At 54.5% G+C, this 18429-nt stretch overlaps 1 protein-coding gene across 4 annotated transcripts in view; it reads right to left on the bottom strand.

Annotated features, from left to right (window-relative positions):
* The window catches only part of LOC135905337 (ETS homologous factor-like), a 477295-nt gene that overhangs the window by 18107 nt on the left and 440759 nt on the right, over positions 1–18429 (bottom strand). The window lies entirely within an intron of this gene.

Genomic DNA, 18429 nt, shown 5'->3' with positions numbered 1-18429 from the left:
GGACCGACGCCGACGGGCCCTCCACGCTGCTCTGCGCCCAAGACAGCCGCACTCCCGCAGCGCGTCGTAGCGGAACACGTGTCGGCGGAGGCCCGCATTTTTAGCTTGTCGTGTACTACCGTCGTTTACCGCTGTAGTTCTAGTACTATGGGGCGGTGTAGCCGCGCTTAATACAGACAAAATTGATCCCGTCGTGTACGCAGGCGAAGCACAGCAGCGTCTCTTCTGGGATGCAGCCCATCCCACGACGCTGCGTATGTGAACACCTGAGCCGACTCCAATGCAAAGCGAAATCGGCGTAACGCGAGACCTCCGGGGTGCGATAATGCAATAATGTAACGATTCCATTTCATCTCTATTCCGTTTCGCCTTTCAGTCAGTGATCCGAGCGTTGAGCGGCGCTCAGCGTAATCACCGACATCAGAGTGCCATGATCGGTTCATGACAACAAAGGAATGAAATCGAGCATAATTCTGAAGTTATACTGGCCCTGGTACCACCCTAAAAGGACACTGAATCAGTTTAGACTGGTTGGGTGCTAGTTTAAAACTGCGGTATTCATTTGGGCGGGAAAGCGCTGTTTACCAGTGAACAAAAAAAAAATTAAGGTTTAGCTTGCCTTGTCTTTTCAATACAGCGCAAGAAATCATCGGCGCCAGCACGTCAGTGCGACGTCACAAATGATGCATGCTAGTCAACCGGCACTCCAACGAATACGAACGAGAAGAGAACGAAAGAAGGTGAGACGAAAGAGTAGGAAACTCCGACGGGGGAGGGGGGGGGGAGGACAATAAATCAACGATTGCTCGCCCGCCTCAATGCGACCCCCTCGGATCCCGCGTCGCTTGTAGTCCCCCACTCCGCCTCGCCGTCCGCGACCTGAAGGGCGACACGCGCCTCCTCGTCGTTCAGGATGCCCGCCCAGCCACACGACGCAAGGAGCGGCCGCACGTGGGAGGATGGGCTCTCGTCGCCGTTGCCGACGACGCCGCTCCCGGCTAGCTGTAAGCGCGCCCATCTCACGGTGTAGTGCGAGACCCTCAAGCGTGTGCTAACCGCGCCTGTGTAGGCACGGATGCTCGTCGCTCGCTGTGCTGTGCCTGAACTTCTGGAATTCGGTTCGCCGAGCTAAAGAGGCTCACGAAGGCTAACATCGAGCCTAACGCACCGGATGGCTACACCATCGCTGTTTGCCAACGATATATCCACCATTAAGATGTTGCGGTACAGATGTCGTACTGAATCATCAGTTTAACGGCCCTGAGGTTCTGTTAGCACATCACTGTCTTTCTTGGTAACTACGGTCATTAGATATTCATCGGATCGGACCCTAAGTATCTGTACGTCGCGAGCAGCCAGCAAGTGGCGGGGCTAAGTTTTTCGAGAACCAAGATGAAACGGTGCCAGAACTTTAGCACGTTGCTTGCGGAGAAACGCCGTTTCTTTGGTGGCGATCGATTGGCAATGTTCAAGCTCGGTGTCGCTTCGTGTGCTCCGTTTATACCCTGCAATAACTCTGGGGCGACGTTCGCCTGATGCTTTCGTGCCTTCTTTCACGCTCGCAGGTCGCGCACCTTGTGTACTTACCTTCGCGCGGTCGAAGTGCGTCCGATAAGGGCCCATAAACATGTCCCAGGCCTGACGTGACGCAAAATAATAGATTAGACGTAAATTTATGTAGCCCTCACCCCTTGCGTACGTGCGACCCGCCGGGGGTCCCGTCTCACGTATGCCGCACGATTTCCTACGGTGTTCCAGATATACACGCTCCGGAGCGTGTAAAGTTCGATCGGGGACCACGTGCACTGTACACGTGCACGTGGCTTCTGCAGACCAGCACATATCCGTGTCTGTCCGCTCTCCACGAGGCTTACCCCGACGTGTATCGCGACGACGCCTGCCCGTCCTGCGGCCAGACCTCCACTCCACCTCACATGCTCTGCGAGCGCGGGTCGACATACCCTAAGTTCATCAAGGAGGACTGGGAGTCACTGCTGCGTAGCCCCGCACTAGAAAAGCAAATCCTGGCCGTCCGGCGTGTCCGCGACCGGGCCGGTGGGACTAGACCTGCCGGTCCCGACGTGGGACTAGCCGGGTGCGCGACGAGTTCGCGTCCTCGCCGTACCTGCAATATAGTTTATTCACTCACTGTACACGTGACCCAGTAGACAAACGGCGAGCGGCACCGAAGGAAATGCTTCGTCGATCGATGGGCTTCGACGTCGCGAAGATTAACGCTGCGAGAGACGCTGCATATATATATTGGAGCGCTCCGCAGCAATTTTGATCGCCTTGCGGTCTTAAATGCCACGCCGAAGCGCGTATATTTATGCATTGCGCTACCGTACAGGAATGCGGCCGCCGCCGCGACCCAGCATGCCACCCTCGACCTCGTGTTCCGCAGTTGAGCGCCACTGACACCAAGGCACCGCGACGGGTGACACAAAAGAAAGAGACAGTACAGCGAGCCTTGCCTGCACGAATACGAGCCCACTTTTATGCCGATTTCAGAGGTAAGCCAATAGCGCCGTCCGATAAAGGCCGCAGAAAACGTGCTCGCTGGTTCTTCCATTCCGGTCCGTCAAGGAACAGCCGTCTCGAAGCCGCCCCGGTACATAACGCCTCTCCGAAGTCGACGAGTGGATACCAAAAAAAAAAAAAAACGGGTCCGCAGCGACTATAGACGGCCGTTCAGCGTTTCTATCAAGACGACGCTGGGTCCCTGCGCGTCTGCTGTTTTGGTTTTGTTTCTGTTCTTTTCCGCGATGCGGTGGAAGCACGCACGGCGATACCTGCCGTCGCGCATGTCAGTTCCGCGTGGCATGAAAGCACGTCGCACTGCTCACCCCCTCCCCCCCCCCCCCCCACCATCCAGCCCTCCACCTGCTATACCAGCTATAGACAACGGGCACTATATACGTCGAGAGAGCGGGTGTGCGGTCGCCATTAGGCCTAGCGATTCCCGAATGCACCAGCGAGAGGGAATGGGGGTACGACGGACGGCATCATCGGGCAGTTTGCCGCGAGGCGGCAGGCAGGAGAGCGAGGGAATGTCGTGCAGTTAGAGAGAGAGAGAGAGAGAGAGGCGTGCAACGTGACGCGAGCATTAGGGGGCCCCCCTCCCGCAGAGGGGGCCACGCCGGTCCTTTCCGAAGATATCATTCTAATCGGGCGTTCGCCACGCCGTCCCATCGCTGCCAGAACTCGTTCGCCGAGTGGCCAAAAACGACGTCGTAGACGGGGCTCTCGCGAAGCGCGCGTTGGCTGAGTGTACACGTGAAGCACCGGACTGCGGTGCTGACACGTCCGTAAGCAGTGTGTATACGCTAGGCAGCTGGACGCAAGTGGACGGGAAACGCTATATATGCACCGTCAGCATTGGAGTTGAACTTCTTTCCTGACAGAGGACTGTCAGTATCGAAATGTTTCTTTTTTTCCAAGGGATGGCCTCACGTACAGCGTAATTGAAGCCAAGCTGAAAGCCAGCATTCAGGACAAAAAAAAAAAAAACGACACGAGCTCACCACTGAACGGTGCATCGTATACCGTGCGCTTCTCTAGTCATATCATTATCAAAAAACCCGCTACTTCGGCGTCTGGCAGCGTACGTAAACTTGTCAAAAAGGAAAGCAGTGTCGCGTTTATCGAGAAAATGCGTTCGGCCACGGACACAGCGCAAACCGAGGAACCGCGAACCTTTGTGCTCCGAGCTGGCGACAAGGCCGCGAGGGCACGGTCTCGCCATTACAGTCATCCGTTAACGTTACCAGCACATGGTTGCGATCGAAACTTTGCCCGCCAAGTCCACTGACGTCGTACCCGGAAACGTACATTATTTGTCCGAAAGAGTGACCGATTAGCCAGCTCAGAAAGAACGGATTCTTTTTTTCTTTCTTTCCTCCAAGTCCGTGGATGCGCGCAGCCCGAGAGCAGCCTGGAACGAGCGCTCTTCCGCGCGAGCCGGCCCGCTATCTGCCTCGCGCGAGTCACCGCAGCGCGTCAACATCGCGGGCGAGACGCGCGCGCGTCCTCGAGCAAAATGCGCGCGGGGCCGGCGAGCAGCCCGAGGCGCCGCGCGAATCCCAGAGCGAGCATATCAGACACGGCGGCCACCTCTTGTTGCCAACAGCTGCGCGCGCGGCCGCCTCTTCTGCGTGTGTGTATATATACACACATCGGTGCATCTCTTCGGAGGAATCAAATCGAAGCCGGTGGCGCAGAAGGCTGCAATCTGCGCACAACCGGCGGGCGAGCCATTTGGGCGGCCGCAGATAGAGAATGGGGGGGGGGGGGGGGGGGGCGATAACAGCGCGGCGGCGAGAGCGCCTAACCGAATAACCCAGATCCGCGCGGCGGGCCATCGGCGGCTTCCCAATTAAAGCGCCGCGGGCTGGGACGAAGAAGGAGCGCGAACGCGGATGTGGCCTCCCCCCCTGCGGCCGAACGACGCCGCCTTGTGGAGCGACCTTCCCCGCCTGCCGCAGCAGCCACTGGGTCACCCTTGTGGGCGCCGACTGAGCGACACGTCGTCGTCGTCGGTGTTGGTAGGCCGACCACGACGCTCTGCTCTGCGGAGATCTCGAGCACGCGGGACGGGAAGGCACGTGTCGTTCGGGGCGGAGGATCGCGCGACGTCTTTTTCCGAGGAATCAGAGCAGCGTCGAGCAAACTCCCTCCCTCTTTCGCTATCCTGCAGCCTGAAGCCCCGTATATACTGTTGCTTATACGGCGCTTGTGTCGTGAGTAGCGAAGATTCAGGGTCCCGGTGCAATATCCAATTTTGGAACAGTCGTCTGTAAAGTTTTCTGCACGTTTATAATTTCCTGCACGTATTTGGAATAAATCATTTGATTTGTTTTTCTGTCCGTCAGGAGTGCAGACGCACTCGATGCTTTTTTCTTTCCAAGTCCCTTGCTGGCAACATCAGCTTAGCCCCAGCGACGTGCCACAAAAAAAAATGAAACAGTCGACCATGGAGGCGCTTGTACAAAGGCGAACTGTCAAGCAGCGCGCAAACTTTTCTGTCCGAATCAATCTGATTTTTTTTTTCACCGTTCTGTTAAGTTAGTACAAGAATCCAAACAAACACGTCAACATGAAACGCAGCGCGACCCGAGAGTACATCCGCGAGTCTGCAGCAGGCCCGAACGACTTCCACATGGAACCCGCGACACCAGCATAAGCGAGCAGAATTTTGTACAAATTGTTTCAAAATTTTAAACACCGCAGCGTTTCGTATGCGCATACATATCTAAACGGTCGCGAGGTCCCCTCCCGCGCAATGCAAAGCAGACGGTGTGCAGCCGAATGCTCGTAATGCCAGCCAGCTATGGGACTCGGTCGCGTGTGCTCCAGCGGATGCTGATGGTTGCCTCGGAGAAAAAGCCGGTCTCCATCCTGGGCGAGGAGGGGTCGCCGTGCGCCGCGCTGACCCATTGCGACCCGACGCGACCTTCCCACCCCCCAGCGAGAAAGAAAGAAATAACCGCGGGGAGAGAGGGTAAACGGGGAGGTTACACGAGAATCCCGGTTCCGCATTTTCCGACGAGGCGTGTGGGGCTCATAACTTCTTGTCTGTTCTTTTTCTTTTCTTTTCTTTTTTTTCTTTTTTTTTTTGTCACGCCACTGCTGAGCGTAGACCGAGAGCTTGCTGTCTGCGCTACTGGTGTCCCTCTAAACTAACCATACGACGGTGTGGTGCTTCTGTTTGCGCAATGGCCTTGACGCCTCTCTCACATTGCATTCGTGCGGCTACAGCAGCTAGCTCACGTAGTAGAAACTCGTTATAACGAAATGTGCTGGAATGTTCCCCGCACGCCGCGATCCGATGTATGTGCATCGAAGAAAATTGCACTCATTTGAATTTAATAGGCGACTACAACTCTAACCTATAGAAAACGCTTTCGCGCACATTCGTGGTGAAATTGCAAACGACGGGAAAAAACGGGGGGGGGGGGGGGGGGGGGCAACCGACAAGATGTTCCCAGAAGCAAGAGGTTTGCCGCGTTCGGCTTTCGCTATTCATTTTTGCTTCCAGACAGCAAACGTGTCGAGTCAGTAGTCGGGCTAACCAAACGAGCTTCGACGCTACCGCGCACCACTGCGCCGAATAATCGTGCCTTATGCCTAATGACCGAACTTTCGGCCCGACCAACGGACGAACGAATCGCACTGCGTGTGTAAGCACACATAGCTATAGAAACAGTCATCTGCACTAGCAAGCATCACCACTAACGCAATGACACTCCGACCACCGAATTGACAGGTACTTTTTTGCCACGCCTTGTTTTTCGGAGAACCTCTAGGTGTATACATCTACCTCATCATTCTCCATCACGACTAAAGACTAAACCCCGACTTCCTTTTCTCTTCGAAAATTTTTATTTCCCTCCGCTACTTCGTGCAGCAGCCCATCATCATCATCCTCCCCCTTCCCCAGTGATCAAGGGAGAGAAGGAGCTACGCGTATACATAAACGTTGCTAAGCAAAGGAGTTGTTGTCTCAACGAATACAAGTTGCCCCGTCGAAACGTTGGCTACAGCGACATTCCTCGTTTAGCCACCGTCGATCAGTGCTGCCTGTAGAGTACGTGTGCGAACAAATTGCACCACAAATAACGCCCAACGACATATGGTTCGGTATTTCGGGCATAAATCTGCACCGAAACGCCAGTAGGCGGGGCTCTGTTTACTTTTGCACACGGAGACACACAACGCGTGATCCGACATGCGGCCCGTCGTCGAAAGCGGCTTCTTTCTTTTTCGTTCTGTTTTCCTTAATACGCGCCCCATCCGAGCATCCGCGGGCCGTCATCAAGCCCAAGGTGCCCCGCCCGCCCCCTCGCACATCCGCCAACGGCCACGCCGCTCGAGGTCGGATCGTGCTCATCAGTGCGCCCGCTGCCGGCGCTCTTTGTCCTCGGATGGGACGCGCCTCGAACACGGCTCCACGCTGGGGGGGGGGCACGACGCAGTGCATGCGTGCGTCGCTCGTCTGAGAGACGACGGCGCGTTTCTTGTGGCCCCGCCTCAATTAGGAAAGCGGGCGAGTGTCGCGATGTCCTCTAGTTAATTCCTCGTGTCGCATTCGTTGTTTTGTTTGTTTTTCCTGTCTCTGCTGCGCGCCGACCTTTTTTTTTTTGCGCACAGATGACGTCACCGTAGAGCTACTCCTGCTCGGCAGCGACAAGACGCCGAGGGAACGCGTTGCGAGAGTGCGAGGCATACCAGAAGGTGGGAGGGGAGGGAGAGGGCTGTAGCACAGTTCTGATACGTAGTGCGCAGTGTTTATCGTATCCGGATGCACGCGGCACAAGGTTTCGTCGTCATCGTAGCCCTTTCTTCGAGGGGTACGATTCCTGTCCTCGGTGTCTGCGAACGCTCATATGAGCACCACGCAATGCGCGCGACCGTGCACAAACGACTTAAGACTGTGTGGGTGTGGCAGAGTACAGAGTGGAAGCGGTGGCAATGCTCTTATCAGTGCACGCGGTCGTTTGGTTGCTCGGCTCACTCGTTCCTTCGTTTTCACTATAGGTAGCAGCTCTCAACGTTGCATGTCGAATGGCTTTTTTTCGAAAGTTGAAGTTTGGGAGAGTTCGTGTGAGTGTGCGGTTCCTCTTCTTTTGCGTTACGTGATTCAACGCCCCTTTCCACAAGTAAGTTTGGCTTTTATTTCGTCCGTGGTTCCTTCCGAAGAGCTGGATACATAGATCCGTTCTCGACATTGTTGCGGTATCACGTGTAGAGAGCCAGAGCTACCTGCAATCTGCACCAACCAGAACGTTCACTAGAATTCACGCCTTCGAGTATTCATTTTGTAGGAGGCGCAAACGTAGACGTCCGCTTTTATATTGACAACCTTACAACCTGCTCCTCAAAATCATTCTATAGATTCTCCTGCCTCGAGTTTCCAGGTGCCAATTAGCGCTCGTAGCATAATCTCGTAGGCTTCCATGATCGCATAATAATAATAATATTTGGGGTTTTACGTGCCAAAACCACTTTCTGATTATGAGGCACGCCGTAGTGGAGGACTCCGGAAATTTTGACCACCTGGGGTTCTTTAACGTGCACCTAAATCTAAGCACACGGGTGTTTTCGCATTTCGCCCCCATCGAAATGCGGCCGCCGTGGCCGGGATTCGATCCCGCGACCTCGTGCTCAGCAGCCCAACACCATAGCCACTGAGCAACCACGGCGGGTTCCATGATCGCATATACGTGCTCGTCTGAAAGTACGAAGGTGACATTTTTAAGCACAACATTAAAAATATACATATTTACAAAATAGGCGCTCGTCTCAAACTACGAAGGTGACATTTTCAAGCACAAGATTAAAAAATATACATATTCCCAAAATAGGCGCCGCTGACATCTTGTTCGGGTAATTGAGGAGTATCCCCTAATGGTCACACTCGTCCCTCTTACAAACACACGTAGACAAAAACACCAGCAAAGTAAGTGGCCACATACGCAAGCAGCCACTCGCACGCGGCTAAAGCGGAGGCTGACGCCAACAAAAAAAAATTGCAGCCGCCGAGGCGTTAATACGATCGCGCTACGCTAACAAGCCTCGCATTTAAAGAGTGATGAGGACTCTTTTTTTTTTTTCCTCTTAAAGAGGCAATCAACCAACTGCTGTCGAAACTCTCGTAATTCATCCTTGAAACGAGACAAACAAATACGAGGCTCAACTCCACAACCGGCGCGCCCACACGCGTCTCCGCACTTTCGAGCGGACGGCCTTGAGCGTCGTGCTCCAGGCAAGCTTCTCGAGCCCCCGGCTATGGACCCGGGTGTCCGATTAGAGCTCGGCTCGTGCGTGCGACCCAGGCCAGAAGCGGCGAAGCACAAATTACAGGCGCCGGAAAGAAAGTGGCGCTTTCATAACGAGCCGGCGCCCGTTTTGCGTACAATTGCTATGGAGTTGATGACATTTAATAGCGCGCCCAGTAATAAAGACATCAAAGCGACAATGACGAGAGCTTTTGCCAAGAGTATATTTTGCGGCGCAGATTGCCCAACGCAGGCCGAGAAGCTGCAGCGAGCGTTCATACGCCAGAACACGGTGCATGGAGTCGTAAAAAAACGCGCGGGAAACGAAGGGTATACAGACTTGAAATCCCCGTAAACGTGTGGCCTCCCGTAGCACATTTACCGGTGCTTTCGGCCCATTTGGCCTCGGAATAAGCGCAAAGCGGCTCGTATAAACACAAACAGCCTACGATACACGCGGGCAAGGTTGTATTTTTTTTTCTTTGTTTCTTTGTCAACTCAGCCGTTTCAAACACACGCGCAATAGCTCGCACACGTGTTACGTGCCGCGCGAAAATCGGCAGTGGTGCACTGCCAGTCACTGCAGGACGATTATTATTCTAATGAACATTAAACTACAGACGAGCAGACGTGAGTCGAGATAAAACGTAACGAGAGCGAATAATTGCAGACATCGAAAATACAGGCTCCGATGCCAACACGCGTGACACGCGACAGGCTCTCAAGACGTGCCGCATACAAGCGGCCCGTTTTCGCAGTAACCGCATTGCAGCACCGTGCTTCTAATTCGTGTGGCGAAACGAGCCACCATATAGCGGAGAACGGTATTATAGCAGAGTCGCACCATTTCTCGCTCGGCACTTAAGGAGGGAAAGAGATCAGTAGAAGGCAGGGAGGTTAACCAGAATAACGTCCAGTTGGCTACCCTACACCTGGGGAATGGGAAAGGGAGAAAACAAAGATAACAGAGAGAGAGAGAAGGGAAGGAAAGAAGGAAATTGCGGTGAGTTCGCTGACGTGTGTGGCCTTACAGAAATTACTTTAATAGTCACAGATGGTCGCACAAGCCCGTCGTCCTTAAGAAGCACAAAAGCGCCTTCACCGTTTTATGGGCCGACGGGCGATGGGGGCCAAGATACTAGCCCCGTTTACATGAATGCGACAGTGGCGCATCGCATTTCCAAGCGCATTTGGGAAAGGTGATGCGACGCCGTTTACATGTAGCGCCTTAACTCTCGCAAAAACGTAGCGCCACATGGTGTCGTATAAGTGAAGTGCAACCGACTTCCGGTGCAACTGGTTTCCGGTTGTGGGCCGACTGCACGTTGGTGGTTGAGTGCCGAGAAATAGACAGCTTTAGTTTAGCGTACGCAACTTATAGTGTATGCTATACGCTATAGTGTAGCGGACGCGAAGCAGCGCACGTTTTTTGCAGCTTTAGCTGGCCAGCGAGATCTTCGGATCTCGGAGGCCATTAGTCGTCGTTGCGGCTACTTTCCGACTTTAGCGATAGGTAGCGCTGACATCTAGAATGTTTCTTTCATTAGGCTTCGCCTCGTTCGAAACGAGAAGCGATCTCGAAAACACCACAAGGTTATCCATAATACCCTGTCGTCGAAGCGGCCTGAGACTAAGCGAAAGCCGTTTACACGTTCATTTGCTGCGAACGAAGTGCATTTTACAAAAGCAACGCCAAATTCATTTCGAAGCGGGCAGCCGGGACCGCCGCCATGTTGTTTGGCAATTCCTTCCCATCATTCCTAATGCGACGATCCTGCGTTTACATGCTCCGCGAGAGTCGACTCGCGCCCGTAAATCTACCCTCGCCTGGCGCATTAATGCGATGCGCCTTTCTAGCGCATTACTGCTGTTTACATGAGTGTGATGCGCTAGAAATGCGATGCGATGCGACACTGTCGCATTCATGTAAACGCGGCTACTAAGGCGTCCAAGAGCATCAGCAGCTGTCCTGCGTATTTCTCTGTCTGGTGTTGTCGTTATCTCCTTTGCGCTGCTTTTACTTCGAAGATCGAATAACTCGCGCCGTTTTACACTCTACCGAAGGTATGTGGACGCGGCCCGCTTCGTTCGTTGCGTCACTTTAGCGTCAGCGCGAAGGTCGGCGACAAGTAAAACAAAACCGAAATGAGGCAAAGTTTCCCCACTTTGTCGCGATTCACGCGCAACAACGTAACGTGAGCCGACAAAGACGACGGCGGGAGGTGCGGACGATAGCTCGGCGCGTGGGCAAATTCTCGACGCACGAGTCCATCTCGAATCCTCCAGCATCCCGACGAAGACTAAAGAGAACGCTGCGAGTTTCGTTGGCAGCGGGGCGCATTTCAATGAAGCGCGACCCGAGATTGGGACTCCCCTCCCTCCCTCCCTCCCTGCCTTGCCCGCGGTACACCTAAAATCGACGACGCACGTCGGGTAACGGAGTGCTTCGCTCGTTGCGGCATACAGGGGGGGAGGAGGGGACGTTGAACTTCTTCTCGAGGGATCTCTCTCTCTCTCTCTCTCTCTGCTCGACTCCGCTAGCCGTGCCCTCGTTTGTGGCGCCCGGGAGGCCAGCCGCGATCGCGTGCACCTCTGCGTCCGCCCGCAGCGGTCCTTCCTGCCCTTCGCTCGCGTACAAGGGGCCACAGCGGGACCAGGAATGCCGGTCGCCCAGGTTCGCGCCCCCGTCCCCCAGCCGAGCCTCCGCGTCCGCCGCCCGCGAGCTGCAATCGAAACGTCCAAAACTGTGGTGGTATTCGGCGCCCGTTCGTCGAAAGACGGCGCGAGGAGACCCGAGTGGCGAAGGCATAACGACGACCAGCGCGGCACAAACCGTTAGGACGAAACGCAAGGCGGAGATGACTTTCCAGTTCCCGACAGCTTGTCGCAACGTTCTGTAGATGTCGACCCGCCAGCACAAACGAAGTCCTCGCGACTTCGGGAAAAGGTGCGCACGTTTCAGTACGCCTGGGCACCACGACGTGGTTCGACGACATTCGTTTGCCGAAAAGTGTTTCGTACGTTCGGCCCGACACATATCTTCAAATTTGGGTGTCGGGTGTCACTGGCTGTACGCACCGCGATCGCTCGGTGTCGCTCAAAGTTGCAACCTGGTCACGTACCCCTGCTAAGAGACACGATAAATGTAGGGCAGACAGTTGTTACCGTCGGCAGAGCGTCGTCATTGTTTGTGACAAACCGCTTTCAAACTCGGTTTACGCGAAATAATTACGAATACGCGATGGCGTTGGTGGAGAGGGTTTTCTTTTTCTTTCTTCCCTCCGTCTCGGTACCCACTTTCTTTTCCCGAAACCGAGAGAACTCATCGAACCTGCCGGTTCTCCAATAAACGAGTCTCCGCCATTCGCAACGCCCTGGAAGCGCGTTCTACATCAGAACACCGTTGCCAGAAGTGAAGTACCCGCGCGACAAGTTCGCACATCGTTCGCCCGTTAACGTAACACGACGAGGTCGCAGAAGAGATCGGGCATTCAAACGTACTCTCCGGTGCAGCCACGCGAGTCTTCGATTGCCGCTAAACTTCCGGCTGCGGGAGTCCGTGCGCAGGCTGCTCGACCAAGCCCACGGTCACCCCCCCCCCCCCCCCCCCCCTGCAGGGGACACCGCTTGCGTGTAGCCCTGGCCGTCCGCGCGTGCATACACCCCGCAGGACGGAGGCGCTCCTCGCTGAGTCGCGCCTCGCTGCGCATCCTGTTCCCGCTGGGCGCGCGCAGTGCCAGTAGCCGCGCTCACTGGCTGCCGCCCTCCGTCGGCTCGCTGCACCCGAAAACAACGGCCGAACAGAGGCCGGTCCCAGCTTCGTACAACTCTCGTCTCTTAATCTCTGCTGCCCCCCCCCCCCCCCTCCCCCCGCTCGTTCGGCTTTATTCCCGCCATCGGTGCTTCTATATAGCTGTTTAGCATCAGCCACCTCCTCAGGTGGGCCCAGCGCTTTTGGGCGCACTCGCCGAGGCTCTCCACTTGGCCGCCGCTTCGTGCATCGCTATCCTTAGCGTCTCCCCCCCGGGCACTTAAGCTGTTTAGCGATCCGGCCTGCCGCCGCGCGTGGGCAACGCGGCCACTTCGCGCGTGCTTCCTCTCGGGAGGAGCGGGAGGGGAGCGCCTCGATGGTGAAGATGCGGCGCGCACCGTCGACGAGACGCCGTAATCGCCGAAGATCTGTATTCCGCGCCGGCGCCCGTTAGGCGGACAGCTTCTCGCTTCTGAGGAAGCGCGCGAACGGTTCCGGGCAGCTTTCGCGTCTGCGGACGAATCTATTCTTCCATCGAGATCGGCTTGGCACGCCCGCACAACCTACTTTAGAAGGACTGCGATACAAGAACATACGTGTTGAACGCCGGTGCGTACTGTATAGTGTAATAGCGTACAGCTTTGGCTTCGTCTCGTCTGCTCCGAACAGGTGTAGAGCTGCTAGTATAACGAGAATTCGTTATATTCGTTCACCTCTTGCATGAGAGTTTAAAGTTTAAAATGTTGCTACAGTGTTGGTACTGCTCTTACGAACGCGTTAAGCTGCATTCCGCAAACGAAATAGAAAACTCGAAAACACTCTTGATTCCAACTCTTTTTTCCTGACGTGTAGATGAAAATCGCCTCCGCTCTTCCAACCGCTGAACAAACAAGATTACTGGGAAGTAAAAAAAGCAGGAAGTAAAAAACATGGTTGTAACAACCAAAAATTGAGGATTCAAAGTAACTCATGAGGCCATCATGCGCATTGTGCTTTTAAGAGAACAGGGGAATCAAAAAAGAAAAGGCAGGTCCGAGACGAAAGCTGTTCAATGTCTGGTAACTGCTCCCTCTCGTATACTGCGTTTTTAATAAATGACCGTTCATGCGCGAACACTCTCACAGAAGAAAGGATATAGTGAAGAAAGGTCAGCAGGGCAATGTACACAGCACCGAGAAAATGCGCACCAACAAAAGCCAGTCCGCGAGTAAGTTAAAGAAAGAAAATCACAGAAGCTCACTTAGCACCAGAATGGCGCGCGCTGTCGTCGTCGTTGTTGTTATTTATTGCGGAGAAGAGGTGGGCGCACGGATTCTGCACTTCGGATACAGACAGCGTGAACGAAGCGGCGAGACGGACGGCGGCTGAACGCAGCGCGCACACGAACTGGCGATCAGCGCGGCTCAAAGGGACACGACCGCACAACAGCAGGGGGCCTCGCGCTTGCATCTCGCGCACGAACTGGGCACCGCGGAAGCGTGTCTTTGTCTCACAGCTGCAGAAACGCCACGGTCAACGTCAGGAGGTCGGCGGCGACCGAGCGAGACGGACCGGGGAGCGCAGGCCACTCGTCGTATACTGCACGGGCGAACTTCGAGGCTCTTTGAAGGTACAGCGTACGAGCTTCGTATAAGAGACTCCACAGCATGTATCCTTTTTTTTTCTCTTTACGCCGGGCGAACGAGAACCGACCAGGCGATTGAAATCTGACCCAACCAGCAGTGAGGTGTGCGGTGTACTAGCACCCACACGCCAAGCCATGCATACTCTTGGGCCTGTCAGGCGAGAAATGGCCGGCTGGTTTTAGACAACGATACGTAGCCTACGCGGAGGTGGTACGTGAGGTCATGAATGGGTCACGCACATGTTTCTCAGAAAAAAGGCAGTGGACTATAGAGCACGAAAACGCGCAGCGATTCCAGCAGCATAAACCGGCAGACTTCCACCAGCTCTGAGCTTATTCACCATGATGTTAGCGTGTCTCGCGTAAGTAGCCCGCAGCACTTTCTCAGAAACGACATCTTCGCCAAGTAAAGCACGGCGTACCATCCTCCGTTACAGCGTACCTTACGTGTTGTTGCCTCCCAAATTTGTGCGCAGGCTCCGCCAGTCTCAAAGTCTGCATGGTCAATTAAACACCGCACACACCATACCGAGCGCTCATACCATACGAAGCGATCAGCGTGCCCTGTTCCTAACTGCACGTGGTCGCGCGGTCAGGTTGCAGGTGCGGAAGAGGCAACGGCCAGAAAACCACGGCGTACAACAGCAAACCGAGTTTCATTCGATCAATTTTGTCGTTGCGGAGAGTCAGGCGACGCATTTGCTATCACATTACGCAATATCAGTCAGAATCACACTCGTGGTGCGATACAAACAGGAAGCACGTCTAGTTGTACTAAAGATATTCTTGAAATACGGAGATGGCGTCATTTTTCTGAGAACTGTTGGTCGCTGACCTGCCATCAGCGATAAAAGTTGCATTGCTACGCCATCTGCCTGCTGCGCATTCCGTTACAAAACCACCCTCACCGTTTCACGAATACAGGGCCCATGTACTGGACTTTCGCACGACCAAACAGCCCAGGTAACACACCCACGCGTGCAATGACGGTTAACATATACCCGTCTGACGTTGCAGTCCCTGCGTCCTCGGCGGGAACAAAGCGATATTTTCCAATTAGGGAGCAAATGTACAGCGCGCGAGAACCACACGCCGCCATTTGTCATTGTCGGGCGCGCAGGAACGCTCACGCGTTGCGGCTGTCCGTGGTTCGCAATTAGACGCCGGCCGCCTCTCGGGAGAATGAAGGGTTCACCAACGAGATAGCACGCCCCGGCGTGCGAAAGTTTGCAGGCGGTGCGCGCGCAAACACGGCGCCGGACACAACTGCGCGCACCCAACACCGTCGCGACCCTCGGCGCGACCGCGACGTGGAGAAAGTGAACCGCTAATCGTGCACCGGGACGGGCCGCGCTGTCTTTTCTGTTTCACTCGGCACCGCTTCGCGCGAACAGAACAGCGCGACAGCGGGGTTGCTGCGAACTCGGGACGACCTCCGCGCAACAAGGACGGCGTCCTTTTGTTCTCGAGCCGAGGACGACACTGAGCACGTCTTATCGCGGCACGTATATCTCATCTGCTGGCAGCAGTCGCTCTTTCTTCTTGCGCTTTCTTTTACGCGGGTTTCGGGTTTCCCGACCTTTCTTTTTTTTTTTTAGAATTTTCGACGAACGCCTTTGCTTAGTAGAGCGAACCACACCGACGCCGTTTTTTTTTTCTGTTTCTATCCTATCTCGTTATCCGACAGGTTGTCAAGAACATTCGTTTCTTTCTCGTTTCTCCTTGCTTTTCTTTTCTTCTCTTTTCTCGCTAACTGCATATAAGTCTACCGATTGTCAACCGCAGTGTGACCGCTTCTCGATACGACCAGCTTTGTGGGGGAACCAACGTTCTCCTGGCCTATGCCTAAGGTTTATCGGAACTGTCCTGGCCAGCTTTAGCCGATAACCTTCCGAATAGCCTCGCGTCGGCTAAGAGCGACCCTCTTGTATCAAAAGGCGGCTTTCGACAGTCGACTGTTATTGCTATCTCTGCGATAACAGCGACCACGCCGAAAACGCGGCTCGTGTGTGGATCACCCTCCCCGGCCCTAGCCCTTATTTTATTTCACTTTATTTCTCCTCGAAGCCGCGTCCCCTTTCCGGTCACACGTTCGTGTCACTCTAAAGCTGGGCGTGCGTGACCGTACGACCAATGCGGGAGAGTGCCCTTCCGCTGATAAGGCGTCCCGCTATCTCGCTACACGCTCGCTCCAGATAAGCGCACTATACTCCTTCGCTCACTCTGACAGCGTAAAGACCACAAATGGCCTTGAACGATTTTATAGGAGAATCGCTGCAGAGGCGTCATCGTATACACAGGCGGACTTACAAAGCGGGTTCGGGTCACAAGAAGAGCGGTCGTGTTTGCAAAGTTGTGCCCGTGAAACTGGAGCCGGATTCGCAGAAGCTTTTCGCTCGTAAGTGGTCTTTCCCATTGATTGGCTGCCTTCGCTAATAAGTACGTTCGACGTTATGCTCTTCTCTTACGCATCTTTTCTGACAAGCGCTAGCGTAAGCGCTTTTGTATGAACATGGGCCACGGCCCCGTATTCAAAGAAAACATACGCTAGGACTCTTCGTCAGAGCAGTTAGCAGTGAACCCTAATGCTGGACAATTATTGGCGAAGGCGACCAGCCAATGGCTGAAGCGCGGCACGAACAAAAAGCTTCGTGAATACGACCCCTCGACCTCATCTTAACTTAATCTCGCAGCACAGCGAACCCAGGCGAGCAAAGAGGTACTACCGCTGACATTGCGCTAAAGAGATTTGGGAAGTCTTGAGGCTCCTTTTTACGACGAAAACCGATAGACTTAGAACGTAATAGACGGTCTTATTCGCTCGACAACGTGAAGAAGGCGTGGTCGTCGTTGCGTCCTTTGTCTGGGCCTGTATTTACAAAAACCTCTTACGGAAGAATTTGTTCGCAAGAGAAAATTAAAACAAAATTGGGGGCGGGGGGGGGGGTCAAAACCACGATTTGATTATGAGGCATGCCGTAGCCAGGGACTGCGAATTAATTTTGTTAACCTGGTGTTCTTTAACGTGCATTCAACGTACGGTACCAACGGGCGTTTTCGCATTTCTCCCCCCATCGGAATACGGCCGTTGCGGCCGGGATTCGATCCCGCCCCTGGACGTACTAGCTATGTGCTAGCTATGTACTAGCTATGACTAGCTATGACGTTGCTAGTGTACTAGCAACGTCATAGCTAGTACACCCCCACAGCGGATTAAGTGCAAATGCCAGCCAATTCTGAGTCTGGGCATATTTGTAGCTAATGTCACCAGCCAATGGCAAAGGACACTTAGGAAAGGGAAGCTTTGTGAATTTATCCTCTGTTTTATGCACATGAACGCAACCGCCCATGTTGCGCCATCTAAATTCTGCCGGACAAAAAAAAAAAAGACCGAAAAGCGATACCTTCCTGTTCGACAGCCTCACAAAAGGCACTCTGCGTTAGCGATGGATAGAACAGATAACGCTTAATTAGCAATGGCTGGCCGTCTAAAACAGCCAGCTGAATCGCTTCGCGCAAGCGGCTCGACATTAGTCGAGAAACCCACAATTTATGCGCGACAGATCCCAAGGGCAGAGGTGTAGTAACTACGCCCGGGACGGGAGGCTCTAATTTACCTAACGACGACTGGCGCCGACACAGAAGGAAAGCCGAGATTGCCGGATGCCAGTTGAGAACGCGCCGCCCCTCGAGTAAGCATGCACTCGCGCAGGACGTGTGCCGGCCGCCAACACTGTAAAGAAATACGCGCCGTCAAGGTAACGCAGGTTGCAAAACAAAATGAGGCAACCAGAAATTGCAGAGGAGGCTATGCACCCTTCGCACACCGCAACGGCAAGACGGCATCTCACTTTCATTAGAGCGGAAACAGCCCGAATGCCGCGCATTAACATCGTCTGCGTGGACTTATCAGACTACGTAGGGGCACCAGCAGGAGCTTTAGAAGGAGACAATGGAACATATTTCCTAGCGTCAAGCCACCAATGACGCCTGCTCGCACGGACACCTTGGCGTTGCGAGAGGGCCTTCTGTGAAGGCAGGGCAGGAGGCTCCGTCCGACTGCAGGACTCCAGTACAGAGCGCGCCGTTGCTCCGGCAACGCGCAGATCCGACTCAGGGTCGGCTGCTCCCCACCACAACCGACGCGACGCGGAGCTTCATTAGGGCACCTTGATCCCGTTTCCCACCAAAATGCCACCGTTCTAGCCGCAGACCTACACCTTGTTCTCCGCCGCGAAGTGGGTCACGTGAGAACAATGCGACGGGTGGCGGCGACG

This window comes from Dermacentor albipictus, chromosome 3 (genome assembly GCF_038994185.2).
Source record: "Dermacentor albipictus isolate Rhodes 1998 colony chromosome 3, USDA_Dalb.pri_finalv2, whole genome shotgun sequence".
NCBI classification, from domain to species: Eukaryota; Metazoa; Arthropoda; class Arachnida; order Ixodida; family Ixodidae; genus Dermacentor; species Dermacentor albipictus.
Note: the sequence above shows the minus strand (reverse complement) of the source record. Positions and strands in the feature narration are given on the sequence as shown.